This window comes from Diadema setosum, chromosome 14, assembly GCF_964275005.1.
Source record: "Diadema setosum chromosome 14, eeDiaSeto1, whole genome shotgun sequence".
Taxonomy (NCBI): Eukaryota; Metazoa; Echinodermata; class Echinoidea; order Diadematoida; family Diadematidae; genus Diadema; species Diadema setosum.
In genome coordinates this window covers 34221032-34245819 of record NC_092698.1, presented here as the reverse complement: position 1 = coordinate 34245819, position 24788 = coordinate 34221032, and positions in this window count along the sequence as shown.

The window sequence follows — 24788 nt, the reverse complement described above, 5'->3', positions numbered from 1 at the left end:
TACACCCCCTGCACATGCACACCCAGCTGCCCGCTGGCTCTGCACACTGAGCACTCAGTACACCCCCTGCACATGCACACCCAGCTGCCCGCTGGCTCTGCACACTGAGCACTCAGTACACCCCCTGCACATGCACACCCAGCTGCCCGCTGGCTCTGCACACTGAGCACTCAGTACACCCCCTGCACATGCACACCCAGCTGCCCGCTGGCTCTGCACACTGAGCACTCAGTACACCCCCTGCACATGCACACCCAGCTGCCCGCTGGCTCTGCACACTGAGCACTCAGTACACCCCCTGCACATGCACACCCAGCTGCCCGCTGGCTCTGCACACTGAGCACTCAGTACACCCCCTGCACATGCACACCCAGCTGCCCGCTGGCTCTGCACACTGAGCACTCAGTACACCCCCTGCACATGCACACCCAGCTGCCCGCTGGCTCTGCACACTGAGCACTCAGTACACCCCCTGCACATGCACACCCAGCTGCCCGCTGGCTCTGCACACTGAGCACTCAGTACACCCCCTGCACATGCACACCCAGCTGCCCGCTGGCTCTGCACACTGAGCACTCAGTACACCCCCTGCACATGCACACCCAGCTGCCCGCTGGCTCTGCACACTGAGCACTCAGTACACCCCCTGCACATGCACACCCAGCTGCCCGCTGGCTCTGCACACTGAGCACTCAGTACACCCCCTGCACATGCACACCCAGCTGCCCGCTGGCTCTGCACACTGAGCACTCAGTACACCCCCTGCACATGCACACCCAGCTGCCCGCTGGCTCTGCACACTGAGCACTCAGTACACCCCCTGCACATGCACACCCAGCTGCCCGCTGGCTCTGCACACTGAGCACTCAGTACACCCCCTGCACATGCACACCCAGCTGCCCGCTGGCTCTGCACACTGAGCACTCAGTACACCCCCTGCACATGCACACCCAGCTGCCCGCTGGCTCTGCACACTGAGCACTCAGTACACCCCCTGCACATGCACACCCAGCTGCCCGCTGGCTCTGCACACTGAGCACTCAGTACACCCCCTGCACATGCACACCCAGCTGCCCGCTGGCTCTGCACACTGAGCACTCAGTACACCCCCTGCACATGCACACCCAGCTGCCCGCTGGCTCTGCACACTGAGCACTCAGTACACCCCCTGCACATGCACACCCAGCTGCCCGCTGGCTCTGCACACTGAGCACTCAGTACACCCCCTGCACATGCACACCCAGCTGCCCGCTGGCTCTGCACACTGAGCACTCAGTACACCCCCTGCACATGCACACCCAGCTGCCCGCTGGCTCTGCACACTGAGCACTCAGTACACCCCCTGCACATGCACACCCAGCTGCCCGCTGGCTCTGCACACTGAGCACTCAGTACACCCCCTGCACATGCACACCCAGCTGCCCGCTGGCTCTGCACACTGAGCACTCAGTACACCCCCTGCACATGCACACCCAGCTGCCCGCTGGCTCTGCACACTGAGCACTCAGTACACCCCCTGCACATGCACACCCAGCTGCCCGCTGGCTCTGCACACTGAGCACTCAGTACACCCCCTGCACATGCACACCCAGCTGCCCGCTGGCTCTGCACACTGAGCACTCAGTACACCCCCTGCACATGCACACCCAGCTGCCCGCTGGCTCTGCACACTGAGCACTCAGTACACCCCCTGCACATGCACACCCAGCTGCCCGCTGGCTCTGCACACTGAGCACTCAGTACACCCCCTGCACATGCACACCCAGCTGCCCGCTGGCTCTGCACACTGAGCACTCAGTACACCCCCTGCACATGCACACCCAGCTGCCCGCTGGCTCTGCACACTGAGCACTCAGTACACCCCCTGCACATGCACACCCAGCTGCCCGCTGGCTCTGCACACTGAGCACTCAGTACACCCCCTGCACATGCACACCCAGCTGCCCGCTGGCTCTGCACACTGAGCACTCAGTACACCCCCTGCACATGCACACCCAGCTGCCCGCTGGCTCTGCACACTGAGCACTCAGTACACCCCCTGCACATGCACACCCAGCTGCCCGCTGGCTCTGCACACTGAGCACTCAGTACACCCCCTGCACATGCACACCCAGCTGCCCGCTGGCTCTGCACACTGAGCACTCAGTACACCCCCTGCACATGCACACCCAGCTGCCCGCTGGCTCTGCACACTGAGCACTCAGTACACCCCCTGCACATGCACACCCAGCTGCCCGCTGGCTCTGCACACTGAGCACTCAGTACACCCCCTGCACATGCACACCCAGCTGCCCGCTGGCTCTGCACACTGAGCACTCAGTACACCCCCTGCACATGCACACCCAGCTGCCCGCTGGCTCTGCACACTGAGCACTCAGTACACCCCCTGCACATGCACACCCAGCTGCCCGCTGGCTCTGCACACTGAGCACTCAGTACACCCCCTGCACATGCACACCCAGCTGCCCGCTGGCTCTGCACACTGAGCACTCAGTACACCCCCTGCACATGCACACCCAGCTGCCCGCTGGCTCTGCACACTGAGCACTCAGTACACCCCCTGCACATGCACACCCAGCTGCCCGCTGGCTCTGCACACTGAGCACTCAGTACACCCCCTGCACATGCACACCCAGCTGCCCGCTGGCTCTGCACACTGAGCACTCAGTACACCCCCTGCACATGCACACCCAGCTGCCCGCTGGCTCTGCACACTGAGCACTCAGTACACCCCCTGCACATGCACACCCAGCTGCCCGCTGGCTCTGCACACTGAGCACTCAGTACACCCCCTGCACATGCACACCCAGCTGCCCGCTGGCTCTGCACACTGAGCACTCAGTACACCCCCTGCACATGCACACCCAGCTGCCCGCTGGCTCTGCACACTGAGCACTCAGTACACCCCCTGCACATGCACACCCAGCTGCCCGCTGGCTCTGCACACTGAGCACTCAGTACACCCCCTGCACATGCACACCCAGCTGCCCGCTGGCTCTGCACACTGAGCACTCAGTACACCCCCTGCACATGCACACCCAGCTGCCCGCTGGCTCTGCACACTGAGCACTCAGTACACCCCCTGCACATGCACACCCAGCTGCCCGCTGGCTCTGCACACTGAGCACTCAGTACACCCCCTGCACATGCACACCCAGCTGCCCGCTGGCTCTGCACACTGAGCACTCAGTACACCCCCTGCACATGCACACCCAGCTGCCCGCTGGCTCTGCACACTGAGCACTCAGTACACCCCCTGCGGCTCTACATATTCTTTAAGAATATTGTGTTTAAAAAAAAAAGCTGTTAAAAAAAGTGGTTGAATGAATGCATTTTTTGTACTGTCCTTTTTATCACTAGTGAAGGTAGTGATGATTTGACAGTACAAAGAAATGCATTCATTGCACCACTCTTTTGAACAGATTTTTTTTTCCTCGATCATATTTCTACATAGTGATTGTTCTATGTTTATGCATTAATGTCCCGATTGTGTGTTGTTATCCCGTTATGTGTTGTTATGTGCGTATATACACTACATTATACATATCATGGACACACATTTTCCTCTTTTGACACAGCACACTTCACCTCAAATAGTAAATGAAGAGCCCAAAACAGCATCCCATCTTTTGCTTGCTCTGCAGACAACCAGCTCACATTATATTCTTAGTACTCTAAAAAATGACCAGGTAAAGAAGACAAAAAACAGTACAACAGTTTGTTGATATTTTTTTCTTCTGTAGGATTTAGTATTCCAATTAAGAGGTCAAAACGGATTCTAGCAGAGAATATCCAATTGTTATACAGTTACTTCTCTCCGTGAATCTTCCCGGTCACCATTAGAAACGGAAGTTCAAGCAGTTAAGGCTCGTTTACACCGAGCACGGTAACGGCAACGGTCCGGGGTTTTTTCCCCCTTGGATGTGCCCTAAAAGAATGGTGTTACATCAGTTCCCCAGCTCATAAATTGTTACAAAAAGTCTTTACTGCGGTGGGTGATTTTGTTGCTGTCGATTTTGAGATAAGAATAACATTTTGGGTGACTTGGCACCGGTTAGCGATTTTTTTTTCTTGTTTTTACAACAGAACCAGACACGATTCTCTCTGGGGCACCATAGCCAAAAACAGGACAGTTGCCGTTACCGTGCTCAGTGTAAACGCACCCGGGGTGCAGCCAATGAAGATGTTTGTGGTCGGTAGTTGTCTTTGTCCCGCAGCACGCCGAGTGAAGTCAGGAATTCGAAACCTGATGCCATCCGTCACTGGCCAAACACCTAGCGACAGGAAATAGAAAAAAAACACAAACACAAAATGTGACCTGGCGTTAATACAAAATAGTTTAAGTTGACAATCGTAATAGTACATTGGCTGTCTACATTTTGAATGGTTGTAATAGAAAATGTATTACACGGACATGCAGTGGTTAATTAACCAAGTACAGTTTGTTTGTATTCTACTATAACGCATGGCCCTCCCTTTGGCCAGGGAGGTTAGGTTGTCTCTTCAACCTCCCCGTTTTAGCTACACAAAAAAGAAATGTTAAAAATGCTTGCGCCGAAAGAATACTAAATGTCGAGCGTAATCTTCCGAACAATGATTGTTTCAGCCTTCCCAATATAGCGTATACGTATCACTTACAACTATCGGTGGTTGTGGTACAGTCGAGCCCACGAGAACACCGCCCTATCCCCGGAGGATGATGTCCACCAAAACGGCTGTTCTTCTTCGCCCGGTTTACGAGGATGATGCAGGTGCAGGGACGTTGAGTAGCAGAGTAGGGCCACTGCAACACTCACACACGCTCCTTCAGAGGCGACACGATGGCAGACTGGTACATCGTCGCTGATGCACCAGACGTCATTCTCCCCCTTTTATATCATTTTCTCAAATCAAACTACATGCACCTCTATTACAGCCAATCAAAGAATCAAATTATAGCCACACCATGCTCTCGGGACAACATCCCTTGTCTTCATTGGTGGAAGCGAAATTACCTGCCCCTCATCACCTGATCCAAAGTGGGTGTGGTTAACACTCCTAGCCAAATAGTCCTTTCAAATTAGAATTACATGCAAATACATGCAAAAATCTCAGCGCTTGTTGCTAAGTGAGGCGAGCTTTACCGACTCAAGAAGAAAGGATCACACACAATGAAACACACGGTATGATACCCCCAGGCTCGGTTTGGCGAAGGACGTTAACATGCCTATAGCATTAAAGTTTCCCTTCCACAACTTAAAAGGTAAATTTGACCCCATGTTCTACTTAACAAGATTTTTTTTTTTCAAAGTAACTCATCCAAATAGAATAGTAGGCCTAGACCTTTTTTTCTCGATATTGGACGTGAAATGAGGATGAGGGATATCAGAGTGTTACATGCTTCTTCGACGATTCTGTCCCAACATCCCAAGTACAAAACGTACAAGTGAAACTAATTCTTCGAATAAGGTTCGTTCAAAACCATTGCAGATGTTCCTTTTGTCTAAAGTACATTTCTGATCTCGACTCCATTATACCATAATTGCCAGAAATTTACTTCTTTAAAGTTACTTGATGCAAAAGGGCTTATCCGTACACTTACTTCCCATTTTTTCATGTAAAAAAGGAATGCTTATTGCCGACTTCTGCACAAACACATGAGAGATTTTGAGGTGACAATTATCATCCCCTCACCTTATTTTCCCACGTAACTCTAGTTGATATTACATTTCTAGAAAGTCATGTGTGTTAAAATTTAGAATTCCATTAGATACTTTTCTATATTTGCCTGATTACACTTAAAAATTCTTTATTGCGTTTGTTTGATATTTTTATGTTCTGTTTTAGACTAAACTCGACCATAGCGTGTTTTCCCTTTAAAGGCAAGCGAGGAATTAAGGATGAAAAGAAAATCCAATCTTTTGAATCTTCCTCGTCAAGTCACCTGCCTTCCTATTCATTCCCTCAGGTTCAGTTTTCGAATAGGGCGTGAATGTCACATTCGACAGAGACAAGTGTATAGAAGAGGTTTGCAATTCTCAAGGGAATTCTTTCAACAGCCGAAGTTTGTGGAAATGCATTACATAAAATTTTGATCTCCTCGCTGACGCGCCAAGGTTTTTCTGTTGTTGTTATGATTAAAAGCTTTCATTATTTCCCTTTCAAATTACATACCGTAATTTCCTCAATCTACAGCTCGGTCAGTGAAAGCCGAGCATGATAGCCAGTCATTGCCCTAATGACAAAATCCTTCTCCTTCATTGGTGTAAAAATAATTAGCATTTCCCCAAATCCCTCCTCTACATATCCCCAAAGTGGGTGCGTTAAACCATGGAGCTACCTAGCTCCATGGTTAAACGTCCCTAGTCAAATGGGTCCTTTCCGAATTCGAATTCCATGCAAACGCATACAAAACCTCGGCGCTTAAATGAGACATGCACTAACCATGAACTCCCTTATTATCACATACCTTCCCCACCCTATTCATTCTTTCGGGTCTTGTTTTGGAATAAGGCGTGATCCGCCAGAGACAATAGAATGATGGTCTGCCATACGACATCGTCTGGCGTATAATACACGGCTACTGAATCGGTTTGCATTCCTCGTCACGTTAAGTGATTCATTTCAATAGCCGAAGCTAATGGTAATGCGTTATACAGTCTCGACGTTTGTTGCTATGTGAGGAAAGCTGTGCCGACATAAGAGGGTAAAACACACATACACAATAAAGAAGACAGGCTACTCGGAGTCGTCTATAGACCTGATGTTCAGTTTGGGTGCTGTTTTTTTTTAATCACCACAACTGGGGGCTTCACTGGTATGCTTAACGAAAGTTGATTCACGCATCTTGTTGCACTACCATTAAATCATCTTTTCTACTTACTTTGGCAGTCCCCCATTTATGGCCAACATTAGCTACAGAGTTTTAAAACCGAATTGGTCTATAGGCCTGCATGCTTCGCAGTCAATGCTCCCTACCACAATTTAAAGGTAAACTCCAATCCATGATCAACTTATCAAAAGAAAGAAGAAAAGTCAACTATTAAAGTGAATTAACAGACGCTTTATCAACATCGAATGTGAACGAGGTTTTGGAGTTTAACATTGTCACCAGAGTTTAACATATTTCACAAAAACAGTAATAACTGTCCTATACAGATGCACAAGTAACAAGGAAATAAACATAAATCATCGGAAAACTCATCATTCAAGAGGTCCGTTGAAAGAACTTCTGCGGAATTGTTCGATGTTAATTTGTCTCCCATTTCTTCTTTTTCATGTGAAAAGAAAAATATGGAAGACTTCTGCACAAACAAACAGATTTTCGAGGTGATATGACATCATCTCCTTTTTTGATTTGCCCACGTGACTAGGATCGATATTACATTTCTGGGAAAACATGTGAAAATTGGGAATTCATTAACTTTCTTAAGAATTTATTGCCCGATTGTAATGAAACATTCTTTGTTGTGTTTGTTTGGTTTCTCACCTTGACTAGATTTTCCATTTCTCCCTTTAAAGCAAGAGGGAACTAAGGGTTTGAAAAAAGAAACAGGTCAAGCTTTCTTTTGCATTTTCCTCCGCAATTCACCCGCTTCGTACCTCCGACTACGACCACAGAGGGTCTGCTAAGCAACATAATGTGACGTAATAAAATATTCAAGCCACCCCTTGTCAATGAAAGATGAGCCAATCTTTGCCCTCGTCTTCACAACAAAGCGGGAGCAGTAAACGTTAAAATATAATCAACCGAGTCCTTTCAGAAGTCAAATTCCATGCAAATTACGTACAAAGTCTCTGCTCTTGCTAAATCTCGGCGCCTGTTGCCATGTGAGGAAAGCTAATATGCCGAATGTTACTACTGAAAGGGGCAAGAGTGTGTACTGGTTGCCCTAATGACAAAGCCCCTTGTCTTCTAGTGTTGCAACGAAATATTCACTTGCACAAGCAGTTTCTCTGTCACGGGGCCCAAGCTATAGGTGGGCATGGTTAAAAGCCGTATAGCCCTCTCGCAAACATCAGGAAATTTTGCACAGTTGAGGGATAATGTCTCCCAAAATCGCGTATGGAATCCTAATACACTTCAAGATTATTTTATCTTAAGAAATGTAAAACTAATCACATGTAAGTCGAAAATACGCTCCCTTTTTGTAATATTTGTTTCGGAGTCCAAATTAATTTATTGGGAATCTAGATTCTTGCCCCCCCCCCTTTTTTTTTATACTCCATCATCAAGAAGTTTCCTGTTTTAGGGCTGTATTATCTATATCGATATACCAGCTTATTACAGAAATCTGAGTTTCGAGATCGCAAAAGGGTCAAAGAACTTTAACATTCCTAATCAAGCAAATCCATTCAAGAGGTTAGATTTTATTCAAATGTAGAGTGACTCCCGGTGTCTGTTGCTATGTGAAGCAAGGCAAGTCGAACTGAACAGAAGGAGAAAATCCGCCACTCACTGCATGCCTCCTATAGAAAAACCCGTCTGTCTCGGTGCTAATCTCCCGTTCCCTTAAATTGCCCATTACGCAAGCTATACTGCGTAATTATGTTTGACATCCCTCGTCAAATTTTTCGAAAGTATGATTACGTACGAAAATCTCAAAGCATATTCCTAAACCATCATCATGTTTACTCATCATGCAAATGTGAAGAATACCCATGTGGCACCCTGCCGTGAGTGCAAACCTGTTCTAGGCGCTGTTGGTCCCTTTATTGCTTACACGGACACTCTTCTCTGTTTTGCGAATTATTTCAGAAGAGTAAAGTTAAGCAAGCAGGTTGGTAAAAGTTCAATCAAAAGCCGAATTCTGCTTTTGATTATATAAAGATAAACTGGTTGTAGTGTTTCAAAGCTTAGTAATTGATGTTTGTTTGGAATAAAACATCCATCACAGGCATATTTGCATTTTAGCGATGAACGTGTAAACTAAAATCTCTCTGCTTGGTTTGTTCATACAAAATGTTATAAAAAACATTGTTGTCAATAACTCAGCTATTATACCACTTCCCCTTTTTTACAAAGTTACAATTGTTCGGACATTAATGAGTGCAGAACAATTGATGATAATGATTCATTTTTTTCTTCTTTGAATTGCGTTAAAGCTGTAAAGTTGATAAAGACGACTCGTGTAAAAAAAAAAAAAAACCCAGCAGACTTGTGAGAGTATGCCGTCATACGTCCTCTGATTTAGCTGCGTGGTCGTTGCTGATACATGTACCACTGTTCTTGTAAATCATAGAATGTTAACTTTTCCTGTGCCAATAAGTCAAATCTGCACAAATTTCACACACAAACTTATGAACAAGAAATTAGTATGGCACATCTAGAGGGTTAAATTCGCCTTTCATTTCTTTCTTTTTTATTTTACTGAATGTTTCGCTGAAGTCCTTGCTTAAATTTACTGATTTCTAAAAGCCAGCTTTAATGAATGAATTTCCAAATAAAGCAATGAAATAATGCGGATTAATTCTCAATATTTTGCATCTTTTCTTAGTCCTTTTGTTCTGTTTAGTATAATTCTTAGTACCTTTTTGACTAAAAATAAAGTGCAACCCTCAACAGAAGGAGCCTCATGTTATTGTACATCCAACAGATTTTTTTTCTTGCAACGCTCTCTGTACCTCCGTTTGTCGAATTCCTGTTGAAAATGAATTAACTCCATTAACGTGTGTGTTTCTGCAAGGAGGTTCGAGAGATGGAGTTACAACTGACTAATCAGCTGTCAGTTTTCTATGGATGGACAAAAGAATTTCACAGGTGCATTTGTGCCTTTGATGTTCGATGCTTGAAGCCGCCATCTTTCTGAGCAATCTGAAGATTCATTTTTAACGCTAACATAATATCGAGTATATGCTGCTCGTTTATATATCAAATGAAATGAAATTTCACCTAATTATAAAGCATATAAAACAAAAGTCAATTCCGTTCGAAAATATGTGCAAAAGTCTAAATCTGAGCTGTATTTTGTGATGTGTTTGAAATTTTACCCTCATGGAAAGCCGTATTTATCACTTTTCTCCTTATATCCACAAAATGAAACTAATATGGTATCATCTTCAAGTATAGTTCTTTATAAATTGATATGTCAGATTAGCGTACAATCACGTACATTCGAGTAATTTTGATATCTATTTCAGCAATATTTGAGCAATTTCTATTCGCGTACCCCCATGCCTTTACCATTGCCTACCGCCCATCGTCTGTAAGTAGGGATAGCGAAAAGCAATTACCATCACAAATACATCTTCCTTGGACCCCAAAGTGGCTGGTGATTATGCAATGAGATACGAGTCAATTGTCTTCGCATCTAAGCGGCAGATCCAGTTTGACACATACTTCAAATATTTTTGAGTGGCGACTTCGAGCATGTGATCAAGGCGAATAAGACTGTTGTGACTCCATTTCTCGAACCTCCTTGGTTTCTGCAAGATGCATATAGCCTTTGCACATTCATTAAAATCATTGTAGGCCCTATTTACATAGTACAAGTGTCAGCAGGGGGTTTCAAAGAGAGACGTGTAGAGAAAGAGAGCTACGTAATGTAACATATCGTTGGCTAATTACCTAGATAATTATAGAGGCTGGAACTTCAGGAATTTTGATCGGACCACCATAGTGTCACCTTTCCACGCATTCACACCAAACCGAAACCTCACGTTCCGGCGATATCTGTCGGCTATGGTATGACCTATTCTGGCGTATAATTTGCCAAGGCGGTTAACATTCCTTGTCAAATGACTTTGTTCAACGTCGAGTACCATAATGTAGGCCTATCTACCACACGCAAAATGCCGTCACTTGTTGCTGTCAGGGATGCCAAGTTCAAAACATTGTTGTGAGTGAGATTTTCGTGACTCGGCATCTCGGCGAGCGAATGTGCACGCGAGCGAGGGTGTGGGAGGGTTTTTTCCCCCTGTGGCCTCTCACGGTAGTTAGCTTTTTCAATTTTTAGCTCTAATGGTGCGATCAGGTGCTTACTTAAGTGACTATTTTTAACTTATTTTGAAAGACAAAAGGAAAATATACCTTCAATTGTAACTATCACTTTAATCCTTTGAGCTATGCTCCTTATTATAGGCCCAAATTGCAGACTTCGCCCGATGCGTGAGAAAAATGGGTGCCATGCGTGAGATCGTGAGACAGCCCCTAAATGCTTGAGTCTCACTCAGAATGCGTGAGACTTGGTAGCTCTGTGCTGTGCGAGGCAAACTTGAAAAACAGCACAAATAGGAAACGCCCAGAAAAATGTGCAGACACAAGATTCTCCCCAGGTGTTGGTTTACGTCGCCTTTCACTGCCCCTTTAAAGGAGACATCGAACCGGTGTCACTTGACACTGATTATATAGGGAGAATTATTAACAAAAACTGAAAAAGCAGTAAAACGGAATGGCAACTGGGATTCATTTAAACAGGACGTTCAAAGGAACATTATGGTATTTCAGAGTTAACATGTTTTCGCGAGATAGTCACAATCACAATCATGCATCATTATGTAAATTAGGCAAGACAATGACGTCATAATGTTGCCACTGTCCCGCTCGATACTGTAATCACACACATCCTACACACCCTTGCAAACACCTATAGCCCTATACAGTATATTGGCTATGCACGGTGTCAGTTCATCCTCAAATGAAATAGAAAGACCAATATCTTTCCTTTCGGTATCCCTGTATCTTCAGTTGTTTGCATTTATCCCTTCATTTATGTCCCCTTTCCGAGTAGTTGCATGGATGAATGAATGTGTACATGGTGTACCGATGTGGTTTTTAAGTGGCATGAGTAGGTAATGTGTGTTCATTCATTGTGGCTATTTAAAAATAAAAAAAAAACTCAATATTTCTTTTTTCATTCCATAATGTTTTACAAACGTAATGTGAAGAATTTCTGAAGATTATTCTTCAATAAACAACGCATTATGTTTTGTATTGTTTTGTCTTTAATCTTCAAAAGCAGTTCATACGTAATTTTGTTTTAAATGTATAATGAGACGAACTATGTACTGCTACCCGTAAGTTCATTCTAAATTCATAGCAGTATTGCTTGTTACGTCATCCTATATGTATTTGTCACAACACCTGCAGGTGAAATGCGAGACTTCCTCCGTGCGTTGACTCAAGGGAGGCGTGAAAGTTTCTGAAGGGAAGCACCTTCTTGTTGAAGTCAAAATGTGTGAATGGAGAGGGATGCCATTCCAAGGGGGTACCATTACAACCCTTCTGATGCTTTGCTCCCCCTTCACATTGCAATCACATTCATGTAATTCGTTCCAAACTATATCATGTTTTCAATGCTACAATAGAACTCAAAAGAAGGGAAGCACCTTCTTGTTGAAGTCAAAATGTGTGAATGGAGAGGGATACCATTCCAAGGGGGTACCATTACAACCCTTCTGATGCTTTGCTCCCCCTTCACATTGCAATCACATTCATATAATTCGTTCCAAACTATATCATGTTTTCAATGCTACTATAGAACTCACAAAAATAACGTCAAAATTACGCCAAAATGTCAAGTGATTAACAGATATTCAGCGGCCATTATTGTGACAGATATGTGTTCGTGGAATTGTTTTTCTCATTAATGTATGCAGGTCTTATTTTTATTTTTGACGTATAATGACACATGTAACTGTAAACTGTAGGTAACACGCTCATAATCACAGACAGTCAATAAAAAGTGGTTTCAGTAATTTTCATTTTGTACTTACAAAATACACATTTCGTCGACCTGCTTATAATACCGATCTGTCAGTACTCTCCGCGACTTCAAAATTTCTCAGTTTTCTTTCGTGAAATTCGTTCTACGATGATTATTATCCCTTTTTTTTTATCTTTCTTCAAGATTGTTATAACATTATGGAAATAGAAAGGACCACAGTTCAAAACACCATAAGCCACACCACACATTTTACATAAAGACGATAGATTTAGGCTGCGTTCACATAGAAGTATACTATTCGGGTATTCGGGCTCGTTTTTCGAGGGCACGCGAATAGCTTGAATCGAACGATAGGATTTCCTCACACCGGTTCACATAGGAGGGCACTATTCGAAAGTACCGAATAGCTGCGAAAAGTATAGCAAAGTGGGAATCGAACTTGTTCGATTTTCTTGCAGCGTATACCGTCTCTCGTTTATGAAATAATGACAATTTTGGTCTGGATTTGCCCTTTAGCAAAAATAAGCATGTAGACTGACATTCTGATGCAGTTTAGAAATTGTTAATAAGATTTGCTAGGATGTAGGAGGAAGAAATCCTCACTGCATGGGATGGTGAGTTGACGGTGCGGGTGATGGTGTATTCGGGGCCCGAATAGCGAATACCGAATAGCGAATAGCGAATAGCGAATACCGAATACTTCTATGTGAACGCAGCCTTAGGAAAGGCAGAATTTAGAGGAAGAAGGGATGGATAGGAGGGGGATTCGCCATACACAGTTCAATTACATTTGCATGGTCCATCGTACGCATCAAGGAGATGCGAATAGCGAATAGCGAATAGCGAATACCGAATACTTCTATGTGAACGCAGCCTAACGAAGCGTTTCTTTCACCTACTCCCTTCAATCAAGATCCTTAGGCAGGAATTCAGTTGGTTGTTGCTAGTAAGTACAGCTTTTGTGAACAAACCATGCATAGATAATTATTGTACCACTCACAATAACACAAAAGGGGAGCAATAGGCCTACGTAGTCGACAGGAAAATGGCATTAAAGAAGAAAACCACTCCAAGATTTTTTCAATTTCATAAGAGAGAGAGGAAAAATCCCAGTAGAGCAGTGCAAAAATGATCAAAATCGGATAAAATTTAGGAATTAATGACATTTCGAAATTTTAATTTTTTTTTCTGAACACTTCTTGACCAATCGTTATGAATACAGTATTTAAATGTCATGCTCTCACAATTTCTTATTCATTTCACGGACAGAAATGACAAAAATCTCATATTTCAGCCGTGTAAATATAAAACTTACCTTTTAACCCAAACTAAAAAAAAAAAGAACAAATGTTAACTCTGATATATTTTGGTAAGGGAATATGCTTTTGCCTGCATTAGCTAGAAATAAGAATCGCTCAATATTTCATATAATATAAATAAGAAATTGTGAGGGCGTGACATTATTGACTCGCTCATTTGAATATTCATAAGAACTGGTCAAGAAATATGAATTTTCAAAATGTCATATCTACCTTATTTCTTATGCGATTTTTGTAATATTTGGAAAGTTTTGAAGGGATTTTTTTTCTCTTTCTTTTAATTCATTTTTGGGGTGGAATTCCTCTTTAAGGCTTGTAAAATGCATCGTCCATGCAGGAAGTGTTTTCTGTGGCTTCTATCATTTTAAGCAGATATATGTATATATAGGTAGGGCCTGTACTGGAAATCAAGCACAATCATTATGGACCAATTCGGTTTGGGTACTGTTTTTTGTGGTAATTTCAATTTCAATTTCACAAATTTCTAACTGGGGGCTTCAAGTATGTCTAACAAAAGATATGCACTGACATAGCAAAGCACCTGGCTCATTGTATAACCCATTGAAAGTGTTTTTGTTCTCCTTTGGAAGCCCCCCCCCCCCCCCCCGCAGTTATGGCCGCAATTGCTCTGAAGTCGGATTCAACTTCACGTGGCTGCGATGTCCCCCTCCCCCCCCCCCCCCATTTGTCTTGTTTTTCGTTTGCTTCTCTGTCAAGAGACGTGCTCTTAAGGCTGCGTTCACATAGAAGTATACTATTCGGGTATTCGGGCTCGTTTTTCGAGGGCACGCGAATAGCTTGAATCGAACGATAGGATTTCCTCACACACAGGCTCACATAAGAGGGCACTATTCGAAAGTACGAATAGCTGCGAAAAGTATAGCAAAGTGGGAATCGAACTTGTTCGATTTTCTTGCAGCGTATACCGTCTCTCGTTTATGAAATAATGACAATTTTGGTCTGGATTTGCCCTTTAGCAAAAATAAGCATGTAGACTGACATTCTGATGCAGTTTAGAAATTGTTAATAAGATTTGCTAGGATGTAGGAGGAAGAAATCCTCACTGCATGGGATGGTGAGTTGACGGTGCGGGTGATGGTGTATTCGGGGCCCGAATAGCGAATAGCGAATAGCGAATACCGAATACCGAATACTTCTATGTGAAAGCAGCCTTATGCCTCCGCCAACAAAGTGGCCGGAGGCATTATGTTTTCGGGTCGTCCGTCCGTCCCGTTTTGTTTTTGTCGATATCTCAAGAACCGTGTGGTGGTTTTACATCAAACTTCGTATGAGGGTATATCCTGGGGGGATAATACTTTGTTTGGATTTTAGGGTCACGGGGTCAAAGGTCAAAGGTCAAAGGTCACAGGTTATTTTGTGAAAAAAAAGGTTGAAATTTCATGTTTTTCTCCATATCTCGCAAATGGTTCAAGGTATCTTCATGGAACTTAGTATATATGCGTGTACCGATGGGCAGTGATTATCTAGGGAAGTTGGGGGTCATGGGTCAAAGGTCAGGGGGTCAAAGGTCAAGGTCAACTCCTCAAGATATCACTACTTTCCTTATATTCATGCAATGCCTGAAGGATTTTTTTTAAACTTGATGTATGCATGTATTACCCAATATATATTCTGTGGGAAGTTTCTTGCCAAAAGGTCAAAGATCAAAAGGCCAAAGGTCAAGTGAAAGTGCTAAATTGCACTTTTTCCTCCATATCTCGAAAGTAACTCAAAGTATCATCATGAAACTTACATATTTATGCATGTTCTACCTAACAGTGATTCTCTTTGGAACTGTGAGGTTAAAGGTCAAAGGCCAGGTTTAGATAATACTATTTTGCCATTTGATACTGAAATTATACTTTTTCTCAATACTTTGAAAATTACTCAATGCATAAACTTACAAAAGGGTCAAAAGTCAAGTAAAAATCATCAGTTCCCCAAATACCTGCACTCTGACGTTTTAATCATTCATCCAATTGAACCTAGTTCTAGGAAAGTGAATATTTAGCACATTTGTGGCAAATCTGTCATTTTAATATTCGAAGCAGTTTTGGATTGGGGGGGCAAACATTGGAGGGGGCTCAAGATTAGACCATGCATATGTTACTCAATATACACATACACACACACACAAACACACACACACGCACACACACATCTATTATATATATATATATATATATATATATATATATATATATATATATATATGTAAAGTGGCGTACGGTGGGTCGAAACATGGGGGGGGGGGAACCATAAAGTAATTTTGACGGTCTGTATGCTTGTGCATGTGTGCGTAAGCAATAATGGGACTGCAATACATTACGGAATGTGATACATTCAACAACGCAGTCATTGAGGAACATTGTAAGTTTTCCTTACATGGATTATGGAATGACGGTGTGAAACGATCGACAAATTATATACTGTCAGCAACATAAGGTGAATACTGAATGACATAACAATAAAATGCGAGCGAGCGAAGCGAGCGAGCTTGAAATTTTTGATATTCTACAGTTCCAAAACTGGAGTTTTAATTGTAGCTATGTATTTCGCTTTGGAAATAAATGGGGGCGCATCGGGCGCAACTGCTGGCAATCATTGGCAGCAACATTAGGAGAATGGCATAACGATTCAATGCGAGCGAGCGAAGCGAGTAAGCTTGAAAATTTTGACATTCTACAGTCCCAAAACTGGGGTTTGTGGCTATATCTTTCACTTTGGAAATTAATGGGGCGGCGCATCGGGCGCAACTGCTGGCAATTACTGACAGCAACATTAGGAGAATGGCATAACGATTCAATGCGAGCGAGCAAAGCGAGCGAGCTTGAGAATTTTGACATTTTACAGTCCAAAAACTCCCGTTTGTAGCTATATCTTTCGCTTTGGAAATTAAGGGGGGGGGCATCGGGCGCAACTGCTGGCAATTACTGGCAGCAACGTTAGGAGAGTGGCATGACGATTCAATGCGAGCGAGCGAAGCGAGCGAGCTTGAAAATATTGACATGTTACAGTCCAAAAACTCCCGTTTGTAGCTATATCTTTCGCTTTGGAAATTAAGGGGGGGGGGCATCGCACGCAACTGCTGGCAATTACTGGCAGCAACGTTTTATAGGAGAGTGGCATAACGACTCAATGCGAGCGAGTGAAGCGAGCGAGCTTGAAAATTTTGACATTTTACAGTCCCAAAACTTCCGTTTGTAGCTATATTTATCTTTCGCTTTGGAAGTTAAGGGGATGGGGCATCGGGCGCAACTACTGGCAATTACTTTCAGCAACATTAGGAGAATGGCATAACGATTCAATGCGAGCGAGCTTGAAAATTTGACATTCTAGAGTCCAACAACTGCCGTCGTAGCTATATTTTTCGCTTTAGAAATTAAGGGGTAGGCGCACCGGGCTCAACTGCTGGATGCGAGCGAGCGAAGCGAGCGAGCTTGAAAATTTTGACATTTTACAGTCCAAAAGCTGCCGTTTGTAGCCATATTTTTTCCCTTTTATTCATATATATACATATTTATTTAATTTTCTTTGTTTATTCATTATTTTTATTATTATTATTTTTCTCTCTTTTTTTTTTTTTTTTTTTGGGGGGGGGCTTTTTGGGGGGCAAAAATGCGTTTTGCCCCCCCCCCCCCCACTTTTTGGATTGGGGGCGGCCGCCCCCCCCTGCCTCCCCACTTCCGGCGCCTATGTTGCCAATTGTGTGAAACTGTCATCCCACATTGTCAAGACATTGTACTATAGACCTATTAGGAGAACCATGCATTATGGCGGAGGCATACCAGTCGCCGTAGCGACATTTCTAGTTTCTATTATGTTGTTTGACCAGATTTTAGATTCTGCATTCTCTCTCCGTTCCCGAGCAGGCCAGTTCACATTTAGCTTGTGTGCACATTGGTACAAAACGATCTTTCTTCTTCTTTTTTTTTTCTCAGTTGGTTAGGAACTTTACTCGTTTTTAACTCAACATGGAATCCATGTTCAAAAAACAAAGAACTTGCGTATAGACCAGGTGGCGAGATGGTCCGGCAATAGACGGGTTTACTTCATATTCAGTTTAACATGGGATGTTTCTTCCGTCCTAATATGGTAACGAGGTAATATCTCTCCATACTTTAAAAAAAAAATACTTTCCAATACTTGGAATCCAGTTTGTATACATTGGTTCAGGGCCGGGGGAACCTGGGGCGGAAGGGGGAGGGAGCCCCCCCCCCCCCACCTTTTTGCACCCGTATGGCACATGGAATGCAAAGTGGTTGTCACCGCTTTGCCCCCCCCCCCCCTACTTCTTTTTTTTTTTTACCCCGGAAGTGGCACTATGGAAAAATAAAATGAAACATTTGAACGCCTTAAAGCCTTTGTTTTTGCCCTGAAGACCTTTTTTTTTTCTTCTTCTTCTTCTCTCTTTCTTTGCTTGTCAGCTGAAGAAAACTGGGAGTGGCACTATTGAAAAATAAAATGAAACGTCTGAACGCCGTAAAGCCTTTGTTTTTGCCTTGAAGACCTTTTTTTTTTTTCTTTCTTTCTTTCTTTGCTTGTCAGCTGAAGAAAACTGGAAGTGGTACCAGAAGTTGCGCTGAAGGCCCCGCTTTTGAAAACGTGGCGCCGGCCATGGTTGTTCCTATGTCAGGAAAACCTTGCGCAAGTTTTATGGTTGTCAAGAAAATAAACATTGTCAGAATAGCGTGCACAAAGTTTGAATATGTAAACCGCTTTATTGGCACTTCGCTATAGGCATCCATTCCAATATTGAGTACATTAATAACCTTTGTCTATTAATATTGCCAAATGCCAGAATTACATTTGCAGTCAGGTGGATGTGCTAGGTAGCATTCTTTTTCTTCTTCTTCTTCTTTTTTTTTTTTTTGATTGCATGAATAATCGTTACATCATGCATGTTTATCTCAACAAACTTAAAAACCATCATGCCGATTGTACCAAAAAAAAAAAAACAAACTTCTTTTTTGCTCATGCACAAAGTGGAACTGTAAACTGTCTTATTATAGTCATTGCCTTTGGATTGCAAAACGGCCGTGACGTTAAATCAAGGTGTCTGATGGGCGAGCTCTTTATCATGCTTTAGGCCTAATAATCTGCAACTGCGAGGACTAAAAAGTTTACTGACATTGTTCTCGTTCAGTACTATTATACTTTATGGATTTGTGTCTAAACTGTTACCCTGTTACAATGTCATATTACTATAAGTTTGTGTCTACTATTTACCGCTAATTTTCATTCTCCGGGCACTTATCAAGAGAAATTCAAACCTATATGCGATCATCCTAGTTTCAGGATTTTGAAAAAAAGAAATAAATTCCCTTTTCCCCCATCGATATCACTATGAATTTGTGTCCAACAATTTCCACTCCCCCTCTCTTTCTCTCTCTCTCTCTCTTATCTTAAACAACTGTGCAAGTTTCCTTGTATAAATGCGTGGTCAATTACATGTTTCCCCTTTCTTTTGCTTATTAATTAATGTTATTGTCATAATCATCATGGCATCATTATGGTCGATACATTTTGTCTTCCTTCCAAATATGATTTCAGTTGTATGTTTACTATGATGTTATTGCAAATGCTTCTGATTTTTTTTTTGGGGGGGGGGAAATATGGAAAACAATTAGATTAAAATTGAAGTAAAGTCAAATTCTGATGTTTGTTTGGTTTAAATCGTAAATGTTCACAAGAAAATTACAACACGGTGTAGAATTGCACTTAAAAATAATTTTTCTGACATTGATTATTAAACATTGGTTCTTTTGACTCCAAGTGTTGCAAATGATGTTTAGTACATACGTTTGTTTTAGTTAGTTTCGTACAAAAGAAAATTAACAAAATATTATTGTACAGTAATAATTAAAATAATCATTGTAACTTAGTTATGTTTGTTTCATACTTTTGTGAACTCAAAGTGGAAATAAATTCAAATCAAGTAAAAATAAGGCCTTAGGCCTACCTATCTTCATCTTCTTTCTCGGCAAGTTATTGTGTGTGTGCGAGGCGGGTGCATGCGTTTCGATGGGATTGCTATAGCTTTTCAACATGTGGGACATGGGCAATTATTCAATGGTTGATAGTTTTAAAGAAATAGATTAAAGTGGCCATTTTGGTGGACAAACGATTTTTTTTTTTTTCTTTATGTACGTCGTCTTTTGTGTGTCCGTGTGTATGGTACCGTACTACGCTGTCGTGGTACTGATAGGAGGCGTGTTGAGCGCGGAGATACCACTGACTGCACTGTTTCACCTTTCAACTTCGACTCCGATCCGGAACCGGTGTACTTGTACATTGTATGTTGTGGATGCATTCGACGGTACCGTGCGTGCCGTATACGTACGATCGATCAAGCATGCAGACTGGCTGGGTGGTAGCAGTAGCAAGCGCAAGCCAAGGATTGAAGGAACAGCAACAGGGAAACGAAACCGACATCGGCTTCTCCAAGCAACTACTGCTGGGGCGAAGTCACTGATAGAGGTATTGATTTGTAGCACTAACAGTATGTGAATATTGTAGATCTAACTGTTAGACAATAAATTAGATGAAAGATACAACTAAATTAATGTGTATTTATCAGACTACCACCTGCACTACCACAGGCCACTTCCAGGCCGCCGTGCAATGGTGGCTGTTCAGCCAGGTGCGCACTGTCTGTTGTGCCGTCCGTCCTGGTGCAGAGCTGAGCTGGAGCATTGAAAAAAAAAAAAAAAAAAAATCTGTTACTGTATCTTGCTGAAGAGAATTTGAATTGTCGGGCAATCCATCCAGGGCGCAATCATGAACTTTGGGAACCTAAACCCTGGTCCTAAATCTAGACGAGAGTAGAGCCTAGAGGTCTAGTCTACTCTTAGTCTTATTTGTGAAGGTGTAACAACCGTTAACATGGTTAAGTTGTTTGCTAAGCTGAGCAGCTAGCAACCTGTTTACAGTACCCAGTATGCAGTAAGCCCCTACAACCTAGTCTATATATTCTATGTATGCCGGTATATGTAATCTACAGAACGCTGTTTGACAATTAAAGTTTCTAAAATCGTGCCTAGATCTATCTATTTAGATAGATCTTTATGCAATTGCATGTGAAATTACTGAATTTACTAAGTAAATAATATGGGGTCATATTATAGTTCATTTAGGCCCTATATTTATTGAATCGTGTTTTGATGTTACAAAAGCGTGCAATAAGCAATAAGAGTACTCTGTACTATAAATCCGTTTGCACACACTAGTACTGTCTAAGAAATAGAAAATTTTGAAAATTGATCAAATTGTGCAATTACATGTGGCTACATTTATGTTTTCATACTTTAAAGGTGTCTTACCTGTCGTGTTCCGTAATTGGTTTACCCCAAATAGTGCAATCCATGCCTACAACACTAGATGTGCCAACGAGATATGTTTACCTTTTTGCAGATATAAGTTCTCAAAGACTACGATTAGATACACTGGATCAAAATGCTGGAATGAGTTGCCAACTTTTATTAAAGAGAGTCCAACACTGTCATCTTTTAAACGTAAATACAAAATGCTTTTAATCCAAAGTGCCATTGAGTAATTATTGTAATAATTTTGCCACTTTTTCCTCTTTTTCATTGTTGTGATGTTTCTCTGTTTTTGTTCCTTAATGTATATTTGGTGGAAATTGCGTCCTATTTTACACTGCTTGTAAGGGAATCGGCCTCGATAGGCTTCATACAGCCTTTTTACTGATCCCTCACGTGCTATGTTTGTATATATTCTTCTCTTCTGTTTTATTGTGAACGTGATGTTTTCTTTTTAGCATGTGAAATAAATTTGAATTTGAATTTGAATTTTGAAAAGTTTACATCATACTCGTAGGCGAGCCAATTTGTATCATGGGGGTCGGCAATTGTGCACTGTACAGCCCTGTATTATCGATACCTCATTCAGCGTATGCCAAGGTGATATCCCATGAACCACCACACATTGAGCAGCTGGCGAGCTTCTCTTGCTGTATGGAACGCCGATTGACAAGTGATCAGGTCACTAAAAGCCTGCCTCATCACATCACATGATGAGGCGGGCTTTTAGTGACCTTATCACTTGTCAAACGGCGTTCCATACTGCGCTTCTGCGGAGCTGACACATCGAACACTGTGCGTTCACAAGTTCGCATGCCTTTGCTCTCCGCTGCAGGATTATCGAGCTTTATACAACGTTGCATCGCAGAAAATTGCCATGATCATGACGCAAAGTGTGACAAAGTTGGCAGTAGTCTGCGATACAATAGATTCCATTTTTGAACATCCTAGCTTGCGCCATCTCGCCACAACAGTTATGTGAATATTTCTATGGATCCGACCTCATCACAAATTGCGCAAACCAACTACGCAGGCGAGGCTTGTGTGTGTGTGTGTGTGTCCATGTAATGGCTGCCCGTAAATCGGTAGCTATTCACACTTCGCACGGCGTCTGGTCGGGCTCGTTAAACAGCAACTGTGTAGACGAATAAACTCTAACAGACTGACGAATTGGGATAAGATTTGGGTTTTTTAAAATCATTATTTAACAGATTAATTTCCCCAAGGCTGCGAGTGGACATACATGTACGTCCTCTGCAATAGGTTAATTAGTGATCCCCTGCTTCAGGTACAACGCAGAATTCATTCATTTAAAATCGTGATTGAAGCACAGAAGTTTACCACTCGTTGCGTTCCTGTTGTGTGCCAATGCACAGCACCCTGTTTGTCTAGGGTCTGCTCGATCACGCCATGCCGCGCAGGGAATACCAATGGGCGTTAGAGACCATGTGGCGTACCGTAAGTGGTGGGTGGTGGCTGATACGGTTGGTACTCGATTTGACATGCACTGACTGATTTAAAGGCATAATTTACCATTTGCAGATGAAAGCATTAGTCCTATAAAACAGTTCTAAAATGTGAGTTAGGGATAGAAACAACCACTGTCAAAATTTGAATCCGTATAATGGATGTTAAGTGTTGTTGAATACACAAAATGTGAACAATAGTTATAATAAAAAAATTTCCAGACTAAACCGTATACAGTTACGGTTTATTGAGAAAAACCCTGATATCTCCTTATATTTTAGGTTTTATTGCAAATATTTCATATGGTAGGATGTTTTATGATACAACAGACCTACACATATGCATCACATATGATATCTTGAAAATTTTTGAAATCACTGCTCCCAAAGGTAAACTGGACCTTTAAGGGTGCTATTGTAGTACTGATAATACAGGTCCATATATACTGTATAACATGATTGCCCCATGCAGAGACTGTTAATAGAGTGGTTGGCCATGCTCAGTTGTGACCTCATGAAATGACATTTCTATCCAATATCCCCTGTTTAATGACAGATTTCTGTAGACAACAATACTGTTCTTATATTGGAACTTCATGTCTCTCCTTTGAAAGAGAAACATTAAGATGATACGGTGTATTAAAGCCCCCTGTGTGCCACATTACCAGTATTCTGAGACTGCTACACACAAGCGATTTGGGAAAGCACTTTGTTTTTTAAATGCTATGAGTTAAAATTGGAGAGAAAGTGCCAAGCTGTGCTCTGATATAAACTTTATGACAAAGCTATGATTATTTTTCTCACAAATGGCCAGTAACTACATTATTGTCCAGGTCTGGGAGGCATGACTTTTGCAGAGACAACAGTGACAGAAAGCTAGAATTTACTTGAAAAAAGCCCCTATGGAACGCTCACAAGACAACGCAAGTACATGTGTGAGGAGTGGAATTCTGCAAGTGAGTCGTTGTACTGCATGGCATTTGGCAAGTTATCATTCAGTTTGGGCAAGTTTGTGCATTTGAGCAAAATGTGCGAACTTGGCACACAATCAACTGAGTCAGGCGCGCGAACGTGGCACATAGAGTTTATGAATCATAGAGCTATAATTATGGGGCTTTACATGTAATTGGTGCATACACATGACACTCTGAAAAGAGTGTAATATACTCTTGATTTTCTAGCCTGTTTGGGGGTGTCCGACATTCCTTATGTACCACTAAATCCTTACAAGGCTAGTTTTCATGCATATTGTGTTTGCAAATTGCACCCATATAATGTGCTCTAATAGATATTTTGGTGTATAACTTTACAAAAAGTAAGCTGTATTTTTTGCTAGTTTTACGCATGTAGATTTTGCAAATCGCACCCATTTGACCCATGATACGCTCTTATGTCAATTTTGATAACTTACTGTAAAACCAGTAAACTGTAATTTCCCCTGAGAGGGAAAATAAAAAGGAGGAAAACAATGAATAAATGCCCTCATGCATGTATGTCCGTAGTGCAAGGAGCATTATGTATCATAAGTCTACCATGCCCTGACAAAGCGTAGTTGCTAGTTTCAACCAAACATGAACCTTGTGTACAGAGTAGCAGGTGAGTACACATGATATCAACTCCAATTTCTGTTCACCTCCAGCAATATAAATAACAATAATTAATGTCATTATTCATCACCATCCATACTATCATCTAAGTGACATCATGGGAAAGCTTTAAAAACATGTGAGTATATAACAGTCTGTAAATGAAAGTCAATCTTGGGTAGGGGTCATACATGTAACTGTGGAAGGTCCCTATACCTGAGATTAAGTATGGAATAGGATTAGAGTTGGCATTAGAAAGGATACAATGTAGATTCTGGTTTAGCCTTGCAGTTAAACTCAATGTGGTCCATATCAAAGGTGGAAACTAGTACATATTGGAGACATGGGTCAAAATTTCATGTACCTCCCATGGATGTGCATATGACTCCATGACTTTGCCCGTCCATCCACTGGCAATAGTGTAAGATGATGAAATACCACTTACTATATG